The sequence below is a fragment of the Phyllostomus hastatus genome, unplaced genomic scaffold (assembly GCF_019186645.2).
Source record: "Phyllostomus hastatus isolate PE091 unplaced genomic scaffold, TTU_PhHast_1.1 phas_scaffold_93, whole genome shotgun sequence".
NCBI classification, from domain to species: Eukaryota; Metazoa; Chordata; class Mammalia; order Chiroptera; family Phyllostomidae; genus Phyllostomus; species Phyllostomus hastatus.
The window spans coordinates 11,177,635-11,187,140 of NW_025334042.1; the positions used below are offsets into that span (position 1 = coordinate 11,177,635).

The 9,506-nt window shown below is 37.7% G+C and overlaps 1 pseudogene; it reads left to right on the plus strand.

Moving 5' to 3' along the window:
* The first annotated feature begins 394 nt into the window (after nt 1-394).
* On the plus strand, nt 395-2,607 carry LOC123812566 (annotated as a pseudogene).
* The last annotated feature ends 6,899 nt before the right edge of the window (nt 2,608-9,506 follow it).

The following is a 9,506-nucleotide window of genomic DNA, read 5'->3' on the forward strand; positions in this document are numbered from 1 at the left end:
CTACTACCCAAGCTCTTATGACCAATATCAGTTATTTACAAAATTCAATTACAAATTTTATAGACATCATCAACAAATGAGTTCAACTTTCTATTTAAAATCATATTATATACATTGCACCTAGAAATTCTCCTGAATTCAGATCATATTGAAGTCAGAATTCAGAAATGAGTTTTGGGCTACTTGCCCCTCCCTCACCTATCTTTTCTCAGAATGAACCCATGTTCTCAGCTGCTGTGGCCTCATTATTGCCTCCTGACCTCACCAGAGCCCAGTTCCAGCCCCACCACCAGGTTATTGAATGAAGCTGGACACTTGACTAGAGGAAGTTAATCCATTGACTCAACAATAACTGTATGATTCCTTCTCCAGAGAATTTGAACCAAGAAGCAAAATGACTATTGAAAAATGGTACAGGGATCCAGCAATAAAAGCTCATGAAGAGATAGATCCAGATTTGGGGCCATGGCAAGTTGGAGCTGCTCACACACTGACATTGTGGAAGATTGCAAAATATGAGTGAGCAGAGGAAGGTGACCTACTGAAAGTAAAGTGAAACAGGAGAGAGAGACCAAGCAGAAGGAGAAAAAGAAAGAAGAGAGAATCGATCTAATCCTAACATTGCAATTCTTTCCAATTTGCAAGATGTTTGGCTATATTTTATTTCCAGATTTCTAGATCACAGATGACTTTAGGATAACTCATCAAGTTCTTATATGCAATGGGTATATTAATCAAATATAACTGTTAGGAATTAACCATAAAGCCACTTAAATTTTTTCTCCTGTTTTCACCTTCTATTTTATTTGGGGTGGGAGACTTTTTTACTGTCTCTGTTTGAAATATCTTATCTGCTCATTTTAATATAACATAACATCGTATGGTCAATTTAAATAGTAAACAAAATTCTCAAATCTTGCTATTTAAAAGGTCCTGTTCCAAGTTAGGGACAAAGCTCCCAACTTCACTCAGAGTTTTACAGCTACTTCCTGTGGGGTGGGGGATGACTCTTCCCCATGGGTCTCTCATGCTTCTGCATATCTTGCTGGAAAGGCACTGACTTTCCTTTGTTCTGTATTTATCTTGTCAAGGATCTTTGCCTAGTGAACAGACTTAAAAGACAGAGATAGCATCTCCCTCAAGATGAAGAACAGACTGATTGCTGCCCAGTATAATAATGTCTCTCTCTGGAGAAAAGGCAGGCATGTTTGCGGCCTATTAGAAAATATTCAGGTTCCTTCAATTTAGAGTTTTCTCTCCTACAGTCTACTACATATGCTGGTGAAATCTGGCCCCCTTTGCATCACCCTGTGGAAACTAAGGCTCAGGGAACCATCATATGAGTACCATTACTATAAATGATAAGTTGTTTGTTGTTTCTGGCCTGAGTCTTTTGTCTCCTACCAGCATCCAATGAACTACAGGAGGCTAACTTGCAAGCAGGGCAAACTCCAAGACCCCTCACAGTTTGACACTTCCTCCCCTTCAGGCAGGAACTTCTACCCTGGGCAAAGTGTGGTAGTAGCCTCTCATCAGTGCTCTCTACCTCCTCCTCTACTCACTGGCTACTTTCTGATCCTTAAAGGGTGAAGGGAGTAGTCACTGAGAGAATGGAGAGGCAAAGGAAAATACTTACCTATTACTTTCAAAAGCTGGATTCTCTTTGTCTGGGAGCCTGGCATATGTTTGCATTATTTTTATGGGTTCTTTAAAGAATCCATTGTTAGAATGTCCCTTTCCTGTTGCAAGTTGCTGGAATCATAGGGTAGATGTCTGAGACCTGAAAGTTAAGAGCCTCTTGGTGCCAGGGAAATGCACCCAGTAGGTAACCGTGCCACAAAATGAATATACTGAGTTGCACCACAAGTGCCACATGGATATTGTTTGGATTACCATGAGAAAAAGAGAAAGAAGGAAAGTTGAGAGGCTCATGAATATTCAAAGAAGGCAAAAAAAGATGATCAGTTTGAAGCTATACCATAAACAATACCATGCTGAGAAAATACAAATGAAAAAGACTATCAAGATGCATGAAGATAGAAACACTAAACAAAAAAATGATGGGAAGACTCCGCAAGGAGTAGTATCTGCCTATCTACTGGACAGAGAGAGACAGGCTGAGCTAAAGTACTTTCCAATATGATTAAACACAAATGGAAAGAGAAAGTAGGAAAATGGGAAATCCCTCTGCCCAAAGTTCATACCCAAGGAGAAAGAGAGGTACTAAAATTTATTCAAACAGGAAAGAGAAAGAAGAAAGTGGGGAAGAGGATGGTTACTAGAGTCTGCTGTGTTGGAGATGGCTTTACCGGAAAACCACCTAAATATGAAAGATTCATTAGGCCACTGGGCTTATGTTTCCAGAGGGCCCATGTCACACAGCCTGAACTTAAAGCCACCTTTTCCTGCCAACACTTAGTGTAAAAGAGAATCCCTCATCCCCACTTTATACAACTTCGGGTGTTATTAGCAAAGGTACCGTCATCGAGGTGAATGTGAGCAAGTTGGGCCTTGTGACACAAGGATGTAGGTTATTTGGGGAAAATATGCCCAGTTACCAACAATCCTGGAAACGGTGGATGCATAAATGCAGGCTTACTGGTTTAACAGCAGTGTCACACAAGTAACTCCTTATAATGATTGAAGACTGTGTATCAACCAGAAAAACTGCTTTACTGTGATGTTGCTGAGTGCTCTCAAACAGCTTCCATATCTGCAGTCATCAAGAGAACTATTTATTCTATTGTAAGGAACATCAAAATGGCCCAGTTTAGAAAAAAAATAAATAATCCACTGCTAGACAGCTCTTCCTGAAGTCCCTCTAATTCAGATAAATGCATCTTTCAACAGGATGACACTGCTACCTTTTTCATAGCTCCAAAGAATCCCATTGTCCATCTTTAGCCTCCATCTGCTGCAATCCCATCTCCCATCATGATGCCATCAAGGCCATCATGATGGCCTATTGAACAGAGCCTAATCTGACATCACACTGCCTCTCGTATGTGTGTGGTTCACCCCTGATCCTCAGGAGACATATGTGAAGATTTTCTTTGCCTTGGCAGATTTGAGGAGTGCAAACTAACACCAAAACAACTTGCTGCCTCTCGTGCCGCTCTGGTGCACGTCAAGTCAGACACCAGTGGTCAGGGTCCTTCCTCTACTCTATCAGTTAACCCTGTTGAAACCACCTTTCCTAAGCTTAAAGGGAGAATAAGAAACCACTTACCTCTACCCTTTGTGGGGCGAGGGGAACAAAGCACATAACACAGTCTAAGAAATACTTGCCACAAATTCTGGCTCCTTCATTTTCAGTAACGTAAACTTTATATCCTATAGTGTTTGAAATTTGTAGTTTAATTTACTGTTATATTTGCAATGACTCATATTTTCACTTGATTCTATTTTAGTGGCTTTCTGATAACCAAATGATCCCTAAAAAGCCGATCAATTCTGATCATTTAATTTTTTTTTTTTGCCTCCCTAAACAGTAGGATTTCCTGTGAGATGACACCCTGGCACTTTAACGTGGCCTTTCATCTGGTTTTACTTCATTGTATAAAATGGTGTATTGATTAAAAGGTGTATCTAAATGATAAAATGTATAAACTGTATGCCAGCAAATCTAATACCTAGATAAGAATAAATTTCTAGAAAGACACAAACTATTAAAACTGACTAAAGAAGAAATGTGAAATCTGAATTGACCTTTAATAGGTAAAGAGATTAAATTAGCAATCAAAAACTCACCAGAAATAAAAGCCCAGGACCAGCTGGCTTCACTAGTGAATTCTGACAGGCTTTTAAAAATTAACAGCAATTGTATTTGTACAAATTTTTCCAAAAAAAGTAGAAGAAGAGGGAACACCAGAGAAAAAAATGCAGACCAATATCCCCTAGAATATAGATGCTTATCAAATCACTAGCAAACTGAATCTAGCAACATATCAAAAGAATTATGCACCATGACTATATTAAGCATGTCTTTTTATCCTGGCGCTTTGACATCTGAGGACTTGCTGACTCTGGAGAGGCTGTCCTTCCCTGGACAGCTCACTGAAATCCTGGAGACAGTAAACGACTCATTGTCAGTGCTCCTTTGATAAGCAAACCAACCAACCCAGGGCCCACACCTCACCCATCAGCTTTATCAGGCTCTATACTCTGGGCCACTATTCCCCTACCCTAAACATTCACGGCCAAGTATCAGATAACTAAGGATAGCCTCTACATCCCAGAGTCCACCAAATCATTCAAATTAGCCAGCCCTAAACTTTCTTGCCCTTTCTTGTCCATTCCTTCCCATGGACACCACAGTAAAAAGTTTACCCACATTTTCCCCTTTCTCTATCTCCTGACTGAACATAGTGCTTCCCCCATGTGCCACCCCTCCCCCCACGGCATAGCATGTCCCCTCTTATTGGGAGCTGTGAGTTACAAACTACCTTTTCCATGGCAATTGTCTCCTGATCTGTTGGCCTCATCACCCTGAATAATGAAACCTGCATTTAAAAACAATGACAAATATTGGTAGTTACAAAATAGTCATGGTGCAATATAAGGAATATACTCAATAATCTTGTAATAACTATGTTTGGTGCCAGGTAGTTACTGAAAATATCAAGGGGAATACTTTGTGAAGTATCTGATTATCTAACCACTATGTTATACACCTGAAACTAACATAAAATAATGTTCAATGTAAACTGTAATTTAAAAATAAAGTTTAAAAAAGTAACTAATAATAAAAATAATGACAAGTAGAACTTACCCCAGGAATGTAAGGTTGGTTCAACATTCAAAAACTAGTCAATGTATAATAATATACCATAGTACTAGAATAAAGAACAAAAATTACATTATTATATCAATAGCCATAGAAAATGCATTTGACAAACTCCAACATGCTCTCATCACAAAAACACTCAACCAACTTAGAAGAGAACAAAGCTCTGTCAACCTAACAAAAAGCATCTATGAAAATCCCACAGCTAACATTGTACTTAAGGGTGAAAGATTGAAAACTTCCTCCCTAAGATCAGAAACAAAACACGAATGTTCCATCTTAACACTTGTATTTGCCTTTCTATCAGAGGTTCTAGACAGGGCAATTAAACAAGATTAAGAAATAAAATCATCCAGATTGGATAAGAAGTAAAACTATCCGCATTTGCAAATAATATAATGTTCTCTGTAGAAAATCCCAAGGAACCCACAAAAATGTTAGAGCTAGTAAGTTAATTTAGCAAAGTTGCAGGTTGCAAAACCAATGCATAAAAATCAATTGTATTTTTATACACTAACAATGAACAATCCAAAAATGAAGTCAATAAAACAATTTCATTTATAATTGCATCAAAAAAATTAAAATAGTAATAGCTTTTTAAAAAATTAAAATAGGAATAAATTTAACAAAATAAGTGCAATATTGGTACGTGTTAAAAGAAATTAAGAAGCCCTAAGAAAGCAGAAAGACATCCATATTCACAGACTGGAAGAGATAGTTTTGTTCAAATAACAATATTACCCAAATTGTTCTACAGGTTCAGTGTAAACGCTCTCAAAATCCCACCTGGTTTTTTCACAGGTGGAATTCATATGAAAATGCAGGAACCTGGAATAGTCAAAATAATCCTTTAAAAAAAAGTTGGAGGACTTGCTTATCATGAGAGTTCAGGAAAAAAATACATATATTTGTGGGCAGTTGATTTTTCACAAGTGGGCCAAGAAAGTTCAGTGGAGAACAGCGTAGTCTTCAACAAATGGTGCTGGGATAACTTAATATCTATGTGTGTGTGGAGGGGGGAGAAGGAAAGAAAAGAATTTGAACCCCTACCTCACACCATAATCAAACACTAACTAAAAAAATAGAACAAAATCTATATATAAAAACATTAGGAAAAAATATGTGTAAAACTTTATGGCCTATTAGGCAATGGTTTCTTAGATATAACACTAAAAGCAAAAGTAACAAAAGAAAAAAATACATAAATTTGGACTTTATCAAAATGTAAAATTTTGTGCTTTGAAGGGCACTATCAAGAAAGTGAAAAGAATAAAAAAATTGCAAATCCTCTACATCCTAAGGATTAGTACCTAAAACATATAAAAAGCACTTACAATATAATAATAAAAAGCAAATAACCCAGCTTATAATGAGTAAAGAATTTGAGTAGGCATTCCTATGAAGATATGCAAATGGCAAGCACTGAAAACATAATCAGCGCCATTAGTTGATCAATACAAATTAAAACCACAGTGAGACGCATGCTCTTGGTTGAGAAGACTCAATAGCACAAAATATCACCTCTTTTACAAATTAAATTATCTATATTTTCAATTAAAATTCCAACAGAATTTTGTTATGGCTATTTCATTTTGATTCTGGAATTGAACAAAACTGATTTAAACTTTGTACAGAAGATAATACCTAAGAAATGTGAAAGAAAATAACAAAAAGAGAACCAGTGACAGGGACTTTCTTTAAGAAATATCACAACACACCATAAAGTCACTATAATCAAAACAATATGGCATCAGCATAGAAACCAACAAACAGATCAGTTGCATCGCTGGAATGCATTTCCCATTCTTCTTCATAATTAGCGGTAGCCATGCTTCTGAGCTCATGCTTAAGAATGAGCATGAAAATGCTATTTACTGCCTCCAAGTTTGGCCCATAAAAATCTTACATGCCTGATTCCCCACTTACTTTTTCATTTCTGGCTAACTGGAACAGTGACAACTATTCGGGCAGGCCTAGGAACCTAACGTTAAAGACGGAGAGACCACAGGATGGAAGGAGTCTGGGTCCCTGAATCACTGCTTGGAAGAGGCAGTCCAGGAGAGCTTCCACCCAGAAACTCCACCATTAGACAGTTCAGCAAAGAAATAATCTTTTATAATTTTAAACCACTGAGATTGAGGGGTACATACATTTTGCAGCAGTTAGCAATAAAGATACAAATGCAATTCAGAATAGGTTAAAATTAACTTTGGCTATTTATCTAGCCATTAAGAAGAAATAAAATTAGAACCTTCTATCATACATAGTAATGAATTTCAGGTGGATTAAAGAGTTGTTTTTAAAGCAGTAAAACAAATTTTGTAAGAACTGTTGGTGAATATATACAAAAACAGTTACTTTTTAATCAAGACCAGAAACTCTGAAGATATTTTAAATGTAGCCATTTACAAGCAAATGTAAGCAAATTTAAAACTTTAATGTTACAAAGACTAGAGACTGGGCCATTAAAGACCCTGCAGCTTCCTCCTCTCCATCTCTCAGATCATTCACTCTGAGGGCCTTGGCTGCCACATTGTGAGCACCCCTACAGAGAGGCCGCCGTGGAGAGGAACTGCAGACTTCAGCCCTGCCCGGTCACATGTGCAGTGTGAGCAGGTGACAGACACTCTTCTAAGAGCTTTACATACAACAGTTCATCTAATTCTCAGACTTCTTTCAGGTAAGTTTTATGATCTTCATTTTATAGATAAAAAACTGAGTCACAGGAAGCTTGTAAAACTTCCCCAAGGTCATACAGCTGATATTGCCTCTTATATTCACGCTCCTAATTATACACATTACTAGGTTATTAATATGATTTGGAGGTGAAGGCAGAGAGCCAGAAGGTGGAAGGAGGAAGAAGCTAAATGAATGTAGGAAAAATGGCTGAATGAAGAAAACAATATTACAATATCATCACATTTGTACATTTGTAATGTGAGCATATGTATCTAAAGCCATTTTTACCAGTAAAAAGAAAATTAAATAGTACAAGAGAATATACCAGAAAATTTTTAAACTGTTTTATTCCACACAAAGAGAAAGTTGTCTTCATTATAACAAATTCACCGTGGTTCCTGTTTTTATTGATATTTCGTTCATTTAACCAATATTTAAGGAGCACCTACTATATGCCAGGGGTATACTACATGTTGTGAGTAAGATATGGCCTCTGTCTACCCAAGGCATTGACAGTAGTAGGAAATGGAGATTAGCAAATCTGCTATATAATGAAGTAATGTGACCCTCCACACACCTGTAATCCCAACAAGACAAACATAATTTGTTTTCAAGTAGCACAAAAAAAAATAAGGTGTGCATTGATATCTGCAAATCCAGTACGACACTCAACTATGCTAACCTTCCTCACTTCCTCCTAGCAAAACTCCCCATGCAGCCAGGTTAAAATAATACAGGTGTAGCTAGTGTTACCCCCAGAGGCTCAAGGGACCATAAAATCTAAAGGAATGAAATAAGAAGGAAATACTTGATCTGTCAGCCTTTTTGAGATTTCTGAAGTTTAGTACATGATCAGCGCTTTGATGACAGCAAAAACAAGACATCGTATGTATCCTTTGATCCAGGATTTAAGTGAAGTGGTTTAAATTTATACACAGAAACTAATTCCATAAATGCTCAGGTGCATACTGATCCCACCTGGACAGACGCCTTCTGCAGCGTCGTGTCAGGCTCCACACAGAGAGCGGCTGGAGCCTTTTTTCAGAACCACTCTTCAGATTACTTTATATTCCGAAGTCTATTTGACTAACAAAGCATTTGCTGAATGAGTGTTTCAGAACATTACATCTGATTTGGCCCCAAATCCTCCCAATTAGAATCCTTTTGTGGAAGCCAAAATATGCCAAGTAAGGAATCATTTGATTATTCGAGATTCATTGGAACAAAGTATGCTGGTATTTATTCCTATTTCATAAATTCCCTTAAAACTAGGTTTGGAATAATGTCTTATGGTTTTTTCTATGAAAGTACATTAAGGCAAATAAGGACATTAAGCACCTCTCTGCAGAGCAGGCAGGAGAGAAAAATGGACTGAGGCCCACTGGGCAGGGCGTTGTTTCTCTTCAATTTCATAATTCTGGGAATCTTGCAAAAGAGCCTACAAAAAGGCATAGAACTTTCCTCTGAAGCAGCAGCTAGTGCACTGGCTAGCATGTAGAATTCAATCTTTTTTGGAATGAATGAATGGTTCTCCAACTGCATTTTCTACAACTCACCCTTTCTCCTTATAACCCAGTCACACTGGTTTCCTTTGGCGTTTCTTGTTCCCGACTCAGGGCCTTTGCATTTGCAAATTCTGTACCAAGAATCTGTTCCCAGTTTTCCCACAGGTCTCCACTCACTATTTCCCATGTTAAATCCCTCCTCCTTATCCAAAGGAAACCCACCATCCAGACTCTCCTTCTTTAGTTTTCTCTTGTTCTATTTCCTTTAGCAGGCGCCACTCTCTGGTATTCTCTTTTTCATTCTTTTTTACTTATATACTGACTGTCTCCTTCCCGGTAGAAGGTGAGCTCCATGAGAACAGAACCTTGCCTTGTTCAGTCATAACAGGCACTCAATCAATATTTGTCAATGAATGAATGAATGAATGAGTGAGTGAGTGACAGAACACTAACACAGGAAGACTGCAAATGCCTGTTGAAGCTCCAGTTAGATACTTTCGGAATTTTCTTTGAAAATTCACTGGTATAGACTCAGA